The sequence below is a fragment of the Ranitomeya imitator genome, chromosome 1 (genome assembly GCF_032444005.1).
Source record: "Ranitomeya imitator isolate aRanImi1 chromosome 1, aRanImi1.pri, whole genome shotgun sequence".
In the NCBI taxonomy this organism is placed as follows: Eukaryota; Metazoa; Chordata; class Amphibia; order Anura; family Dendrobatidae; genus Ranitomeya; species Ranitomeya imitator.
In genome coordinates, this window is record NC_091282.1 from 105,797,509 (window position 1) to 105,814,487 (window position 16,979).

The 16,979-nt window shown below is 43.3% G+C and overlaps 1 protein-coding gene across 1 annotated transcript in view; it reads right to left on the minus strand.

The window, feature by feature from the left end:
• Nucleotides 1-16,979, minus strand: part of CENPK (centromere protein K) — a 120,324-nt gene that overhangs the window by 95,717 nt on the left and 7,628 nt on the right. The window lies entirely within an intron of this gene.

A 16,979-nucleotide genomic window follows, 5' to 3' on the forward strand; every position in this document is an offset into this window, starting at 1 on the left:
ATTTCCTCTCTGACCTTAGTAACCCAGTACAATAAGTCACCATAAAATAAGGAAATTTGGTGTCAGCCCCCAGCTTCTGCGCTGTGCCGTTTATAAAGGTTACATTATTGAACGTCTCTTTTAGAGTTACATCCCTATGTTGAGCAGACCCAAAATTTTCGCCGGTCACCCCTATCTCAGGACTGTCGGGCTCAGGAGATGTTGCCTCCTCATCCTCCACCAGTACGTAGAAGGGAAACCCATGAGACTCTAGGTGTGGTCAAACTTCTTTAGGGGCAACCTGTCTCTTATTCCCCTTTCTCCACAAGTACCAAAACAACACAAAGTCCCAGCCTATGATAACTGGTTGCAATAAATCCTGGACCATGCCCACCTCATGGGACAGTACCTCGGACCATCTCAATGACTACTCTGGTCACCAGAAAGTCTTTAGCATCCCTATGAATGCAGCGGACACCCACCTTCTTCCCAGTGATCAGTTGGAGAGGAAGTGTGGCCCTCACAACTCCCTGAGTCTAGCAGTCCAGTTATTTGCAGACTATTTACATTTACGGGACAAGATTGTGGCCCCTCGCTAAGGCTACGTTCACATTTGCGTTGTGCGCCGCTGCGTCGGCGACGCAACGCACAACGCAAATAAAAACGCACCAAAACGCACGCAAAAACGCTGCGTTTTGCGACGCATGTGTCGTTTTTTGCCGCAATTTGGACGCAAGAAAAATGCAACTTGTTGCGTTTTCTTGGTCCGACGCTTGCGGCAAAAAAGACGCATGCGTCGCACAACGCAACAAACAAAAACGCATGCGTCCCCCATGTTAAATATAGGGGCGCATGACGCATGCGTCGCCGCTGCGTCGCCCGACGCAAACTAGCATAACGCTAGTGTGAACGTAGCCTAAGTGGATAGTCCACACTACAGGCCAGATATGCGTAGTATGAACACAAGTGTCCCACTTTACACTGTGTGCAGAATTATTAGGCAAGTTGTATTTTGATCACATGATACTTTTTACACGTGTTGTCCTACTCCAAGCTGTTCAGACTTGAGAGCCAACTACCAACTAAGTAAATCAGGTGATGTGCATCTCTGTAATGAGGAGGGGTGTTGTCTAATGACATCAAAACCCTATATAAGGTGTGCTTAATTATTAAGCAACTTCCTTTCCTTTGGCAAAATGAGTCAGAAGACAGATTTGACGGGCTCTGAAAAGTCCAAAATTGTGAGATGTCTTGCAGAGGGATGCAGCAGTCTTGAAATTGCCAAACTTTTGAAGCGTGATCATCGAACAATCAAGCATTTCATTGCAAATAGCCAACAGGATCGCAAGGGCACAAAATAACTGCCCATGAATTGAGGAAAATCAAGCGTGAAGATGCCATTTGCCACCAGTTTTGCCATATTTCAGAGCTGCAACGTTACTGGAGTAACAAAAAGCACAAGGTGTGCAATACTCAGGGACATGGCCAAGGTAAGGAAGGCTGAAAAACGACACCTTTGAACAACAAACATAAGATAAAACGTCAAGACTGGGACAAGAAATATCTTAAGACTGACTTTTCAAAGGTTTTATGGAATGAAATGAGAGTGACTCTTGATGGGCCAGAGGCTGGATCTGTAAAAGGCAGAGAGCTCCACTCCGACTCAGACACCAGCAAGGTGGAGGTGGGGTACTGGTATGGGCTGGTATCATCAAAGATGAACTTGTGGGACCTTTTCGGGTTGAGGATGGAGTGAAGCTCAACTCCCAGACCTACTGCCAGTTTCTAGAAGACAACTTCTTTAAGCAGTGGCACAGGAAGAAGTCGGTATTGTTCATGAAAAATATGATTTTCATGCAGGACAATGCTCCATCACATGCCTCCAACTGTTCCACAGCGTGGCTGGCCAGTAAAGGTCTCAAAGAAGAAAAAATAATGACATGGCCCCCTTGTTCACCTGATCTGAACCCCATAGAGAACCTGTGGTCCCTCATAAAATGTGAGATCTACAGGGAGGGAAAACAGTACACCTCTCGGAACAGTGTCTGGGAGGCTGTGGTGGCTGCTGCACGCAATGTTGATCGTAAACAGATCAAGCAACTGACAGAATCTATGGATGGAAGGCTGTTGAGTGTCATCATATAGAAAGGTGGCTATATTGGTCCCTAATTTTGGGGGGTTTTGTTTTTGCATGTCAGAAATGTTTATTTCTAAATTGTGTGCAGTGATAATGGTTTACCTGGTGAAAATAAATAAGTGAGATGGGAATATATTTGGTTTTTATTAAGTTGCCTAATAATTCTGCACAGTAATAGTTACCTGCACAAACAGATATCCTCCTAAGATAGCCAAATCTAAAAATAACCCACTCCAACTTTCAAAAATATTAAGCTTTGATATTTATGAGTCTTTTGGGTTGATTGAGAACATAGTTGTTGACCAATAATAAAAATAATCCTCTAAAATACAACTTGCCTAATAATTCTGCACACAGTGTACAGTGCATTTGCTCAGTGGTCACGGGATAAAGGACGGCTATATGACCTGGGCAATGACATTTCCAGCAAATTACATCCCCTCATGAGACCTTCGGCATGACCTCCGCTGCCTCCATGGACCTTGGACGTCCCACCCCCTTTTGAGCATCTGCCTCCAGATAGGACCCCAGGTATGGGGTGGGTTGCTCCTTAAGGAACAATCGACCCCATGATACCTTTCGACCAGGTCTTCCGTGTTCCAGGGATCTTCCTGGGAAACCCAAGTATGCATCGGCCTCGGAAGGGAGTACAAGAACTGATCCATTACAACTCACTTTACCATCTGCGCTGGGGTAGAGGACTCCGGCTGCAACCAGTTTTGCATGAGGTGCAGTAGATCAAATATTTGGGCGCAAGGGAATTTTGTCTTAGTGATATGCCCAGCGGTGGACCGTTGTGCCCTGACAGTCATTATCACTCCCAAGCACGCTAAAATTTCCGTTTTCAATTTCGTATATTCTTTGACGTCCTGTAAGGCTAAATCATAGTAGCCTTTTTGTGGCTCCCCCGTTAAGTATGTCACCAGGACTCCCGCCCACTGCTCTGGTGGGAGTTTCTCTCCATTGGCGACCCTTTCAAAAATGGTGAAAAAGGCCTCTATATCGTCATCTGGGGTTATTTTCTGCAAGACTCTCCTCACAGCCTTCCTCACAGAGAAATCATCAGCTGACCTTAGAGTCGGAACTGCCGTCAAGCCATGAACTGCTTCTGCGAGTAATTCAATCTGGTGCTGCTTGATCTGTTACTGAAGCTGTTACATAAGCAGCTTATTTGTCTTCCGTTGTGCCAGCTGTTGTTGTTGCTGCTGCTGCAGCTCTTGCACCAGGTGTTTAATCAGGTCCTCCATGCCATCTGACATTGCTCCCTGGCTTAAAGCCACCTTCACCCAAGACATGCAGTACCTCTGTATCAGTCACACGTGTTCCCTGGGAATGCACTTCTAACACCAAATGTAACAATGCTACTCACTTGGGAGCGGGATGAGGTATTACAGTAGCTGTTTCTATTTAAAAGTCTAGCTGGTTTATTTCACTTCTCATAAACCACATCAATGGAAAACATCAATGCAGCCCTTGTACAGCACAAATTGAAACATAAAGTAAAAAGTCCATACAATAATGCATGCTTGCCCGCTTGGTTTAGAGTCCAGCTTCTTAATCCTTTAGCAAAGGCACACAACCCTGGAGGTCTGCACACCTCCACACAGTCAAAGTCAAACAGGTCCCATTTTACAATGTGAACTACATCAAAGGGTGGTGATATGGTGAGCAGCCATGTCTCCCAAACTCTTGAGCTGCTCGCATTAAACCTGGCCCTGTCATGGCCGATTAACCCCTCTTAGCACTATGTGTACTAGAGCATTACTCCAGGTTTACATCACAGAGGACAATCACCTCTGTGATACATATCTCCCATCCACTATATGTTCGAGTGCCACCTTACACATGTTTCTACATAGAGCAGAGAAAAGAGATTTACTGGGTAGAAGGGCAGAATGAGCAACTGTAAGCACAGAGTGCTATATAATATGAATTATTGCAATACGAGGATAAAAACTTTCATGGGGTGCTTCTTTAACCCCTTAATCCCATACGATGTACTATCCCGTCAAGGTGACCTGGGACTTAATTCCCAGTGACGGGATAGTACGACATATGCGATCAGCCGCGCTTACGGGGGGAGCGCGTCCGGGTGTCAGCTGACTATCGCAGCTGACATGCGGCACTATGTGCCAGGAGCGGTCACGGACCGCTGCCGGCACATTAAGCCTCGGCACACCGTGATCAAACATGATCGCAGTGTTCCGGGGGCATAGGGAAGCATAGGAGGGGGCTCCCTGCGTGCTTCCCTGAGACGATCGGTACAAGGCGATGTGCTCACCTTGTACCGAGCGTCTCCTCCCGGCAGGCCCCGGATCCAAATTGGCGACGGGGCTGCATCCGGGTCCTGCAGGGACTACTTCCGGGTCCAGAGCAGGCGCTGGTAAGCAAGGAGCAGGGCACGCAAGATTGCTGATCTGACACAGTGCTCTGCAAAGTGTCAGATCAGCGAACTGTCACTATACAGTGATGTCCCCCTTAAGACAAAGTAAAAAAAAATTTTTTTTAGATGTGTAAAAAAAAAAAAAAATCCTAAATAAAGAAAAAATATATATATTGTTCCCATAAATACATTTCTTTATATAAATAATAAAAAAATACACATATTTAGTATCGCCGCGTCCGTAACGACCCGACCCATAAAACTGTCCCACTAGTTAACCCCTTCAGTGAACACCGTAAAAAAAAAAAAAACGAGGCAAAAAACAACGCTTTAGGCTGGTTTCACATTTGCGTTTTTTGGTGCTGCGTTTTAGCGCAAAAAACGCATGCGTTTTTTCCTATATTTAACATTAAAAACGCATGCGTTTTTTTGTATGCGTTTTGCCACGTTTGACGACGCATGCATCGTTTCTCTGCTTGCGTTTTGTTGCAGAAATGCGACATGTAGTAATTTCTAGTGGCGTTTTTTTGCCGCAAAAAAGCATGCGTTTTTTTGCGGCAACAAAACGTATTGCTGTCTATGTAAACGCATGCATTTTTAAGCACATGCGTTTGGTTGCGTTTTTAAACGCATGCGTTTCCATAGAAAAAAACAAGTCTAGATAAGCCACCCCCACCATCAAGGTGATAAAGGGATCCAAACCCTAATCCTAACACTAATCCTAACCCCCCACCATCAAGGTGATAAAGGGATCCTAACCCTAACCCTAGGGATCCAAACCCTAACCCTAACCTCCCACCATCAAGGTGATAAAGGGATCCTAACCCTTACCCCCCCCCCCCATCAAGGTGATAAAGGGATCCTAACCCTAACCCTAGCTATTTCTAGTGGGTTTTCTAGTTGATTTTGATGATTGGCAGCTGTCACACACTTCTCATCATGCGTTTCAAAAACGCAAACGCAGGAAAAAACGCATGTAAACGTGTCAAAACGCCACATTTTTTTTACCGCATACGAAAACGCATGCGTCTAAAAAACGCAGCGTTTACATGCGTTTTTTTCACCACCTGCGTTTGCGTTTTTAACGCAGCGTTTTCAAACGCAAATGTGAAACTAGCCTTATTATCAAACCACCGAACAAAAAGTGGAGTACCACGCGACCAAAAAGACGGATATAAATAACCATGGTGCCGCTGAAAACGTCATCTCGTCCCGCAAAAAACGAGCCACCATAAAGCATCATCAGCGAAAAAATAAAAAAGTTATAGTCCTCAGAATAAAGTGATGCAAAAATAATTATTTTTTCTATAAAATAGTTTTATTGTATAAAAAGCGCCAAAACATAGAAAAAGATGTAAATGAGGTATAGCTGTAATCGTACTGACCCGAAGAATAAAACTGCTTTATCCATTTTACCAAACGCAGAACGGTAGAAATTCATGAATAGCTGGTTTTTGGTCATTCTGCCTCACAAAAATCGGAATAAAAAGCGATCAGAAAATGTCATGTGCCCGAAAATGTTACCAATAAAAACGTCAACTCGTCCCGCAAAAAACAAGACCTCACATGACTCCATGGACCAAAATATGGAAAAATTATAGCTCTCAAAATGTGGTGACGCAAAAACTATTTTTTGCAATAAACAGCGTCTTTTAGGGTATGTGCACACGTCAGGATTTCTTGCAGAAATTTTCCTGACAAAAACCGGACATTTCTGCCAGAAATCCGCATGCGTTTTTACCGCGATTTTGATGCGTTTTTGACGCATTTTGGGTGCGTTTTTTGTGCGTTTTTTCCCAAATGCATAGAATTGCGGGGAAAACGCAGAAAATCCGCAAAAATAATGAACATGTTCATTTTTTTACCGCGATGCGTTTTTTTCTTGAAAAAAACGCATCCATGTGCACAAAACATGCAGAATGCATTCTAAATAATAGAATGCATAATGTATTCGTTTTTAATGAGTTTTTATAGCGTTTTTAGCGCGAAAAAACGCGAAAAAAACGTGAAAAAACCTGTACGTGTGCACATAGCCTAAGTGTGTGACAGCTGCCATACAAAAATCTGATATAAAAACTCGCTGTAAATAGTAAATCAAACCCCCCTTTGTCACCCCCTTAGTTAGGGAAAAATAATAAAAAAAATTTTTTTTTATTTCTATTTTCCCACAAGGGTTCGGGTTAGAGTTTGGGCTAAAGTTAAGGTTAGGGTTGGGGCTAAAGTTAGGGTTCCCTTAGTTAGGTAAAAATAAAAAAAATTAAAAAAATTTTAGGGTTGGGGCTAGGGTGAGGTTGGGGCTAGAGTTGGGGCTAGGGTTGGGGCTAGGGTTAGGGCTGGGGCTAAAGTTAGAGTTATGGTTGGGGCTAAAGTTAGGTTTAGGGCTAAAGTTAGGGTTAGGGCTAAAGTTAGGGTTAGGGCTAAAGTAACGGTTGGGGCTAAAGTTAGGGTTGGGGCTAAAGTTAGGGTTGGAGCTAAAGTTAGGGTTGGGGCTAAAGTTAGGGTTGGGGCTAAAGTTAGGGTTGGGGCTAAAGTTAGAGTTTGGATTACATTTACGGTTGGGATTAGGGTTAGGGGTGTGTCAGGGTTAGGGGTGTGGTTAGGGTTATGGTTGGGATTAGGGTTAGGGGTGTGTTTGGGATAGGGTTTCAGTTAGAATTGGGGGTTTCCACTGTTTAGGCACATCAGGGCTCTCCAAACACGACATGGCGTCCGATCTCAATTCCAGCCAATTCTGCGTTGAAAAAGTAAAACAGTGGTCCTACCCTTCCGAGCTCTCCCGTGCGCCCAAACAGGGGTTTACCCCAACATATGGGGTATCAGCGTACTCAGGACAAATTGGACAACAACTATTAGGGTCAAATTTCTCTTGTTACCCTTGTAAAAATAAAAATATGGGGGGCTAAAAAAACATTTTTGTGGGAAAAAAATTAATTTATATTTTCACGACTCTGTGCTGTAAACTGTAGTGAAACCCTTGGGGGTTCAAAGCTGTCAAAACACATGTAGATATGTTCCTTGGGGGGTCTAGTTTCCAAAATGGTGTCACTTGTGGGGGGTTTCTACTGTTTAGGTGCATCAAGGGCTCTGCAAATGCAACGTGACACCTGCAGACCAATCCATCTAAGTCTGCATTCCAAATGGCGCTTCTTCCCTTCCGAGCTCTGCCATGCGCCCAAATGGTGGTTTCCCCCACATATGGGGTATCAGCGTACTCAGGACAAATTGGACAACAACTTTTGGGGTCCAATTATGACGGGGTGTACGGCAGAGCAAGAAGGAACAACAGGCCGAGGGATGATTCAACAGATTTATTATCAAGAACGCTGGAACAACACATGCAGGTAGATCTACAGAGTCCACAATTAGTCCAACGGAACAGATTCGGGGGCACCTCCCGATAATCCTTGTGCCAGCTAACAAAGCAATAGTCCACAATTAGTCCAATGAAACAGATTCGGGGGCACCTCCCGATAATCCTTGTGCCAGCTAACAAAGCAATAGTCCACACGAGTCCAAGGGATCCCAAAACAATCCCACGAACGACGAGATATGTCCTCAGCTCAAGTCTCGCCCCGTTTGCTTCCGCAGTCACAGATGGATGTGGGGTCTTGCCTCGGCTAAGAATCCCCACTCCTTCTCCACCCTCTAAGAGCCCCACCAGATGACGGACTCGCTCCCTTTCCGGGACTTCCATTAATTGACACTGATGCTCAAAGTCCTAGAAGAAGCCCTCAATGTCACCTGCAGCCTCATTAAATGGCTTAAAGTCCTTGCGGGACACTCTTGGAGGTTCCCTCATGGTGGGAGCTATGGTCGAGGTCTGCCTGTGGGCTCTAGCTGCTTCCTCAGAGAGCTGCCTTTCATGAGCTCTCCGAATAGCCTCCCGTTTATCTTCTAAGGTAGCTTCTTCAACCAGCAAGGCCATCTCCTCCTCATACCACACAACCCACTGACTTTTCTGAGTATTTACCTCCAGGTCCAGTTTTTCCTCCAATTGCTCTGGGAGTACCTCTCCAGTGCCATCTTGAAGGCTAGCTCCTTCCAAAGCCTCTTTCAGCTGATCCTTGTACAGTCCTTTGTAACTGACTCCTAATTCACGGGCCTTTGTCTGTAGGTTCATCACAGTCCAGTTCCTGTATCCTGAGGTTCTGGTTCCATTTGTTGCTGGGCCGCTGATCTCCATTCCCTCTGCTCTGATCCCGCTGCTGCCACCAGTTTGTGACGAGGTGTACGGCAGAGCAAGAAGGGACAACAGGCCGAGGGATGATTCAACAGATTTATTATCAAGAACGCTGGAACAACACATGCAGGTAGATCTACAGAGTCCACAATTAGTCCAATGGAACAGATTCGGGGGCACCTCCCGATAATCCTTGTGCCACCTAACAAAGCAATAGTCCACAATTAGTCCAACGGAACAGATTTGGGGCACCTCCCGATAATCCTTGTGCCAGCTAACAAAGCAATAGTCCACACGAGTCCAAGGGATCCCAAACAATCCCACGAACGACGAGATATGTCCTCAGCTTAAGTCTCGCCCCGTTCGCTTCCGCAGTCACAGATGGATGTGGGGTCTTGCCCCGGCTAAGAATCCCCACTCCTTCTCCTTCAAGGGTCAACTCACATCTGATCTCAAAAATAAGAATGGATTGTCTGAGCTCCTGGGATCAGCCCATGAAGGGGGTAGGGGTCACACCTTCTATTCAATGGTTGGATCCACCAGAAGATTCTAGACTGGTCGGCTCCGCTTAGTCTATCCAGTATGTGCATTTGACTAGCCACCTGCTGTGAGGAAGAATGGCTATTCCTTCACTAGTGGTATTGACAAAGCTTAATTACCTTATAGCTCAGGGCTGCAAGTATTGGGGGAAGGAGACAGGTTAAAGGTACCGTCACACTCAGCGACGCTGCAGTGATATAGACAACGAGCCGATCGCTGGAGCGTCGCTGTTTAGGTCGCTGTAGAGACGTCAAACACAATTACTCCAGAACGATGCAGGAGCGATCCAGTGACGTAACGGCGACTCACTTATCGTTCTCGCTGGTTGTTAGCTCCATGTAAAACATTGCTGGCATCGTTGCTTTTGATGTCAAACATGACGATACACACCGACCTGATGACCAAATAAAGTTCTGGACTTCTAGCTCCGACCAGCGATTGCACAGCGGGATCCAGATCGCTGCTGCGTGTCAAACACAACGAGATCGCTATCCAGGACGCTGTAACGTCACAGATCGTTGTCGTTCTCGTTGTAAAGTTGCTGAGTGTGACGGTACCTTTAGTTACATATATCACATGACATTGCAAAGTGTACAGTAAATACAACCAAAGAGAAGTCACACCACATCATGACATATTATACAAAATACAGGACAGGGAAAAAGTACATGGGACTGGGACAATATCCTCAGAACTAATAATACAGATAATAAATGGGAAATGTTTAAGAACATCCTAAATAGGCAGTGTAAGCGGTTTATACCTTGTGGGAATAAAAGGACTAGAAATAGGAAAAACCCAATGTGGCTAAACAAAGAAGTAAGACAGGCAATTAACAGTAAAAAGAAAGCATTTGCACTACTAAAGCAGGATGGCACCATTGAAGCTCTAAAAAACTATAGGGAGAAAAATACTTTATCTAAAAAACTAATTAAAGCTGCCAAAAAGGAAACAGAGAAGCACATTGCTAAGGAGAGTAAAACTAATCCCAAACTGTTCTTCAACTATATCAATAGTAAAAGAATAAAAACTGAAAATGTAGGCCCCTTAAAAAATAGTGAGGAAAGAATGGTTGTAGATGACGAGGAAAAAGCTAACATATTAAACACCTTCTTCTCCACGGTATTCACGGTGGAAAATGAAATGCTAGGTGAAATCCCAAGAAACAATGAAAACCCTATATTAAGGGTCACCAATCTAACCCAAGAAGAGGTGCGAAACCGGCTAAATAAGATTAAAATAGATAAATCTCCGGGTCCGGATGGCATACACCCACGAGTACTAAGAGAACTAAGTAATGTAATAGATAAACCATTATTTCTTATTTTTAGGGACTCTATAGCGACAGGGTCTGTTCCGCAGGATTGGCGCATAGCAAATGTGGTGCCAATATTCAAAAAGGGCTCTAAAAGTGAACCTGGAAATTATAGGCCAGTAAGTCTAACCTCTATTGTTGGTAAAATATTTGAAGGGTTTCTGAGGGATGTTATTCTGGATTATCTCAATGAGAATAACTGTTTAACTCCATATCAGCATGGGTTTATGAGAAATCGCTCCTGTCAAACCAATCTAATCAGTTTTTATGAAGAGGTAAGCTATAGGCTGGACCACGGTGAGTCATTGGACGTGGTATATCTCGATTTTTCCAAAGCGTTTGATACCGTGCCGCACAAGAGGTTGGTACACAAAATGAGAATGCTTGGCCTGGGGGAAAATGTGTGTAAATGGGTTAGTAACTGGCTTAGTGATAGAAAGCAGAGGGTGGTTATAAATGGTATAGTCTCTAACTGGGTCGCTGTGACCAGTGGGGTACCGCAGGGGTCAGTATTGGGACCTGTTCTCTTCAACATATTCATTAATGATCTGGTAGAAGGTTTACACAGTAAAATATCGATATTTGCAGATGATACAAAACTATGTAAAGCAGTTAATACAAGAGAAGATAGTATTCTGCTACAGATGGATCTGGATAAGTTGGAAACTTGGGCTGAAAGGTGGCAGATGAGGTTTAACAATGATAAATGTAAGGTTATACACATGGGAAGAATGAATCAATGTCACCATTACACACTGAATGGGAAACCACTGGGTAAATCTGACAGGGAGAAGGACTTGGGGATCCTAGTTAATGATAAACTTACCTGGAGCAGCCAGTACCAGGCAGCAGCTGCCAAGGCAAACAGGATCATGGGGTGCATTAAAAGAGGTCTGGATACACATGATGAGAGCATTATACTGCCTCTGTACAAATCCCTAGTTAGACCGCACATGGAGTACTGTGTCCAGTTTTGGGCACCGGTGCTCAGGAAGGATATAATGGAACTAGAGAGAGTACAAAGGAGGGCAACAAAATTAATAAAGGGGATGGGAGAACTACAATACCCAGATAGATTAGCGAAATTAGGATTATTTAGTCTAGAAAAAAGACGACTGAGGGGCGATCTAATAACCATGTATAAGTATATAAGGGGACAATACAAATATCTCGCTGAGGATCTGTTTATACCAAGGAAGGTGACGGGCACAAGGGGGCATTCTTTGCGTCTGGAGGAGAGAAGGTTTTTCCACCAACATAGAAGAGGATTCTTTACTGTTAGGGCAGTGAGAATCTGGAATTGCTTGCCTGAGGAGGTGGTGATGGCGAACTCAGTCGAGGGGTTCAAGAGAGGCCTGGATGTCTTCCTGGAGCAGAACAATATTGTATCATACAATTAGGTTCTGTAGAAGGACGTAGATCTGGGGATTTATTATGATGGAATATAGGCTGAACTGGATGGACAAATGTCTTTTTTCGGCCTTACTAACTATGTTACTATGTTACATATCATGACACCAATGTCTCCTGTTACCCTTGGAAAAATACAAAACTGGGGGCTAATAAATAATTTTTGTGGAAAAAAAATTATTTTTTATTTTCACGGCTGTGCGTTGTAAACTTCTGTGAAGCACTTGGGGGTTCAAAGTGCTCACCACATATCTAGATAAGTTCCATGGGGGGTCTAGTTTCCAAAATGGTGTCACTTCTGGGAGGTTTCTACTGTTTAGGTGCATCAGGGGCTTTGCAAATGTAACGTGATGCCTGCAGACCAATCCATCTAAGTCTGCATTCCGATCAGGGGCTCTCCAAACGTGACATGGTGTCCCATCTCAATTCCAGTCAATTTTGCATTGAAAAGTCAAACAGCGCTCCTTCCCGTCCGAGCTCTGCCATGCGCCCAAACAGTGGTTTACCCCCACATGTGGGGTATCGGCGTACTCAGAACAAATGGCACAACAACTTTTGGGGTCCAATTTCTTCTCTTACCCTTGGGAAAATAAAAAATTGGGGGCGAAAAGATCATATTTGTGAAAAAATATGATTTTTTATTTTTACGGCTCTGCATTATAAACTTCTGTGAAGCACTTGGTGGGTTAAAGTGCTCACCACACATCTAGATAAGTTCCTTAGGGGGTCTACTTTCCAAAATGGTGTCACTTGTGGGGGGTTTCAATGTTTAGGCACATGAGGGGCTCTCCAAATGCAACATGGCGTCCCATCTCAAATCCAGTCAATTTTGCATTGAAAAGTCAAACGGCACTCCTTCCCTTCCGAGCGCTGCCGTGCGCCCAAACAGTGGTTTACCCCCACATATGAAATTATCAGCCTACTCAGGACAAATGGCACAGCAACATTTGGGGTCCAATTTCTCCTGTTACCCTTGGGAAAATAAAAAATTGGGGGCGAAAAGATCATTTTTGTGAAATAAATATGATTTTTTATTTTTACGGCTCTACATTATAAACTTCTGTGAAGCAGTTGGGGGTTCAAAGTGCTCACCACACATCTAGAAAAGTTCCTTAGGGGGGGGTCTACTTTCCAAAATGATGTCACCTGTGGGAGGTTTCCACTGTTTAGGGGCTCTCCAAATGCGACATGGCATCCGATTTCAATTACAGCCAATTTTGCATTGAAAAGTCAAATGGCGCTCCTTCCCTTCCGAGCTCTGCCATGCGCCCAAACAGTGATTTACCCCCATATATGGGGTATCGGCGTACTCAGGATAAATTGTAGAACAACTTTTGAGGTCGAATTTCTCCTGTTACCCTTGGCAAAATAAAACAAATTGGATCCGAAGTAATTTTTTGGTGAAAAAAGTTTAATGTTCATATTTTTATTTTAAAACATTCCAAAAATTCCTGTGAAGCACCTGAAGGGTTAATGAACTTCTTTAATGTGGTTTTGAGCACTTTAAGGGGTTCAGTTTTTAGAATGGTGTCACTTTTTGGTATTTTCTATCATATAGAGCCCTCAAAATGACTTCAAATGTGATGTGGTCCCTAAAAAAAAATGGTGTTGTAAAAATGAGAAATCACTGGTCAACTTTTAACCCCTTTACCCCCAAGGGTGGTTTGCACGTTAATGACCGGGCCAATTTTTACAATTCTGACCACTGTCCCTTTATGAGGTTATAACTCTGGAACGCTTCAACGGATCCCAGTGATTCTGACAATGTTTTCTCGTGACATATTTTACTTCAAGATAGTGGTAAAATTTCTTTGATATTACTTGCTTTTATTTGTGAAAAAAACTGAAATTTGGTGAAAATTTTGAAAATTTAGCAATTTTCCAACTTTGAATTTTTATGCAATTAAATCACAGAGATATGTCACACAAAATACTTAATAAGTAACATTTCCCACATGTCTACTTTACATCAGCACAATTTTAGAACCAAAAGTTTTTGTTGTTAGGGAGTTATAAGGGTTAAAAGTTGACCAGCAATTTTTAATTTATGAAACACCATTTTTTTTTAGGGACCACATCTCATTTGAAGTCATTTTGAGGGGTCTATATGATAGAAAATACCCAAGTGTGACACCATTCTAAAAACTGCACCCCTCAAGGTGCTCAAAACCATATTCAAGAAGTTTATTAACCCTTCTGGTGCTTCACAGGAATTTTTGGAATGTTTAAATAAAAATGAACATTTAACTTTTTTTCACAAAAAATTTACTTCAGCTCCAATTTGTTTTATTTTACCAAGGGTAACAGGAGAAAATGGACCCCAAAAGTTGTTGTACAATTTGTCCTGAGTACGCTGATACCCCATATGTGGGGGTAAACCACTGTTTGGGCGCATGACAGAGCTCGGAAGGGAAGGAGCGCCATTTGACTTTTCAATGCAAAATTGTCTGGAATCGAGATGGGACTCCATGTTGCGTTTGGAGAGCCACTGATGTGCCTAAACATTGAAACCCCCCACAAATGACACCATTTTGGAAAGTAGACACCCTAAGGAACTTATCTAGAGGTGTGGTGAGCACTTTGACCCACCAAGTGCTTCACAGAAGTTTATAATGCAGAGCCGTAAAAATAAAAAATCATATTTTTTCACAAATATGATCTTTTGGCCCCCAATTTTTTATTTTCCCAAGGGTAAGAGAAGAAATTGGACCCCAAAAGTTGTTGTGCCATTTGTTCTGAGTACGCTGATACCCCACATGTGGGGGTAAACCACTGTTTGGGCGCATGGGAGAGCTTGGAAGGGAAGGAGCGCCATTTGACTTTTCAATGCAAAATTGACAGGAATTAAGATGGGACTCCATGTTGCGTTTGGAGAGCCACTGATGTGCCTAAACATTGAAACCCCCCACAAGTGACACCATTTTGGAAAGTAGACCCCCTAAGGAACTTATCTAGATGTGTGGTGAGCGCTTTGACCCACCAAGGGCTTCACAGAAGTTTATAATGTAGAGCCGTAAAAATAAAACAAAAATTTTTTCCCACAAAAATTATTTTTTAGCCCCCAGTTTTGTATTTTCCCGAGGGTAACAGGAGAAATTGGACCCCAAAATTTGTTGTCCAATTTGTCCTGAGTGCGCTGATACCCCATATGTGGGGGGGAACCACTGTTTGGGCGCATGGGAGGGCTCGGAAGGGAAGGAGCGCCATTTGGAATGCAGACTTAGATGGAATGGTCTGCAGGTGTCACATTGCGTTTGCAGAGCCCCTAATGTACCTAAACAGTAGAAACCCCCCACAAGTGACACCATTTTGGAAAGTAGACCCCCTAAGGAACTTATCTAGATGTGTGGTGAGAGCTTTGACCCACCAAGGGCTTCACAGAAGTTTATAATGCAGAGCCGTAAAAAAAAAAAAAAAAAAAAAAAAAATTTCCCACATAAATTATATTTTAGCCCCAAGTTTTGTATCTTCCCGAGGGTAACAGGGGAAATTGGACCCCAAAAGTTGTGGTCCAATTTGTCCTGAGTGCGCTGATACCCCATATGTGGGGGGACCACCATTTGGACGCATGGGAGGGCTCAGAAGGGAAGTAGCGCCATTTGGAATGCAGACTTAGATGGAATGGTCTGCAGGTGTCACATTGCGTTTGCAGAGCCCCTAATGTACCTAAACGGTAGAAACCCCCACAAGTGACCCCATATTGGAAACTAGACCCCCCAAGGAACTTATCTAGATGTGTTGTGAGAACTTTGAGCCCCCAAGTGTTTCACTACAGTTTATAACGCAGAGCCGTGAAATTAAAAAATCTTTTTTTTCCCACAAAAATTATTTTTTAGCCCCCAGTTTTGTATTTTCCCAAGGGTAACAGGAGAAATTGGACCCCAAAAGTTGTTGTCCTATTTTTCCTGAGTACGCTGATACCATATGTTGGGGTAAACCCCTGTTTGGGCACACGGGAGAGCTCGGAAGGGAAGGAGCACTGTTTTATTTTTTCAACGCAGAATTGGCTGGAATTGAGATCGGACGCCATGTCGCGTTTGGAGAGCCCCTGATGTGCCTAAACAGTGGAAACCCACTAAATTATAACTGAAACCCTAATCCAAGCAAACCCCTAACCCTAATCCCAACAGTAACCCTAACCACACCCCTAACTCTGACACACCCCTAACCCTAATCCCAACCCTATTCCCAACCGTAAATGTAATCCAAACCCTAACCCTAACTTTAGCCCCAACCCTAACTGTAGCATTAACCCTAGCCCCAACCCTAACCCTAGCCCTAACCCTAGCCCTAACCCTAATGGGAAAATGGAAATAAATACATTTTTTAATTTTTCCCTAACTAAGGGGGTGATGAAGGGGGGTTTGATTTACTTTTATAGTGGGTTTTTTAGCGGATTTTTATGATTGGCAGCCGTCACACACTGAAAGACGCTTTTTATTGCAAAAAATATTTTTTGCGTTACCACATTTTGAGAGCTATTTTTTCCATATTTTGGTCCACAGAGTCATGTGACGTCTTGTTTTTTGCGGGACGAGTTGACGTTTTTATTGATAACATTTTCGGGCACGTGACATTTTTTGATCGCTTTTTATTCCTATTTATGTGAGGCAAAATTACCAAAAACCAGCTATTCATGAATTTCTTTTGGGGGAGGCGTTTATACCGTTCCGCGTTCGGTAAAATTGATAAAGCAGTTTTATTCTTCAGGTCAGTACGATTACAGCGACACCTCATTTATAACCTTTTTTATATGTTTTGGCGCTTTTATACGATAAAAACTATTTTATAGAAAAAATAATTATTTTTGCATCGCTTTATTCTCAGGACTATAACTTTTTTATTTTTTTGCTGATGATGCTGTATCGTGGCTCGTTTTTTGCGGGACAAGATGACGTTTTCAGCGGTACCATGGTTATTTATATTCGTCTTTTTGATCGCGTGTTATTCCACTTTTTGTTCGGCGGTATGATAATAAAGCGTTGTTTTTTTGCCTCTTTTTTTTTTTTTCTTACGGTGTTTACTGAAGGGGTTA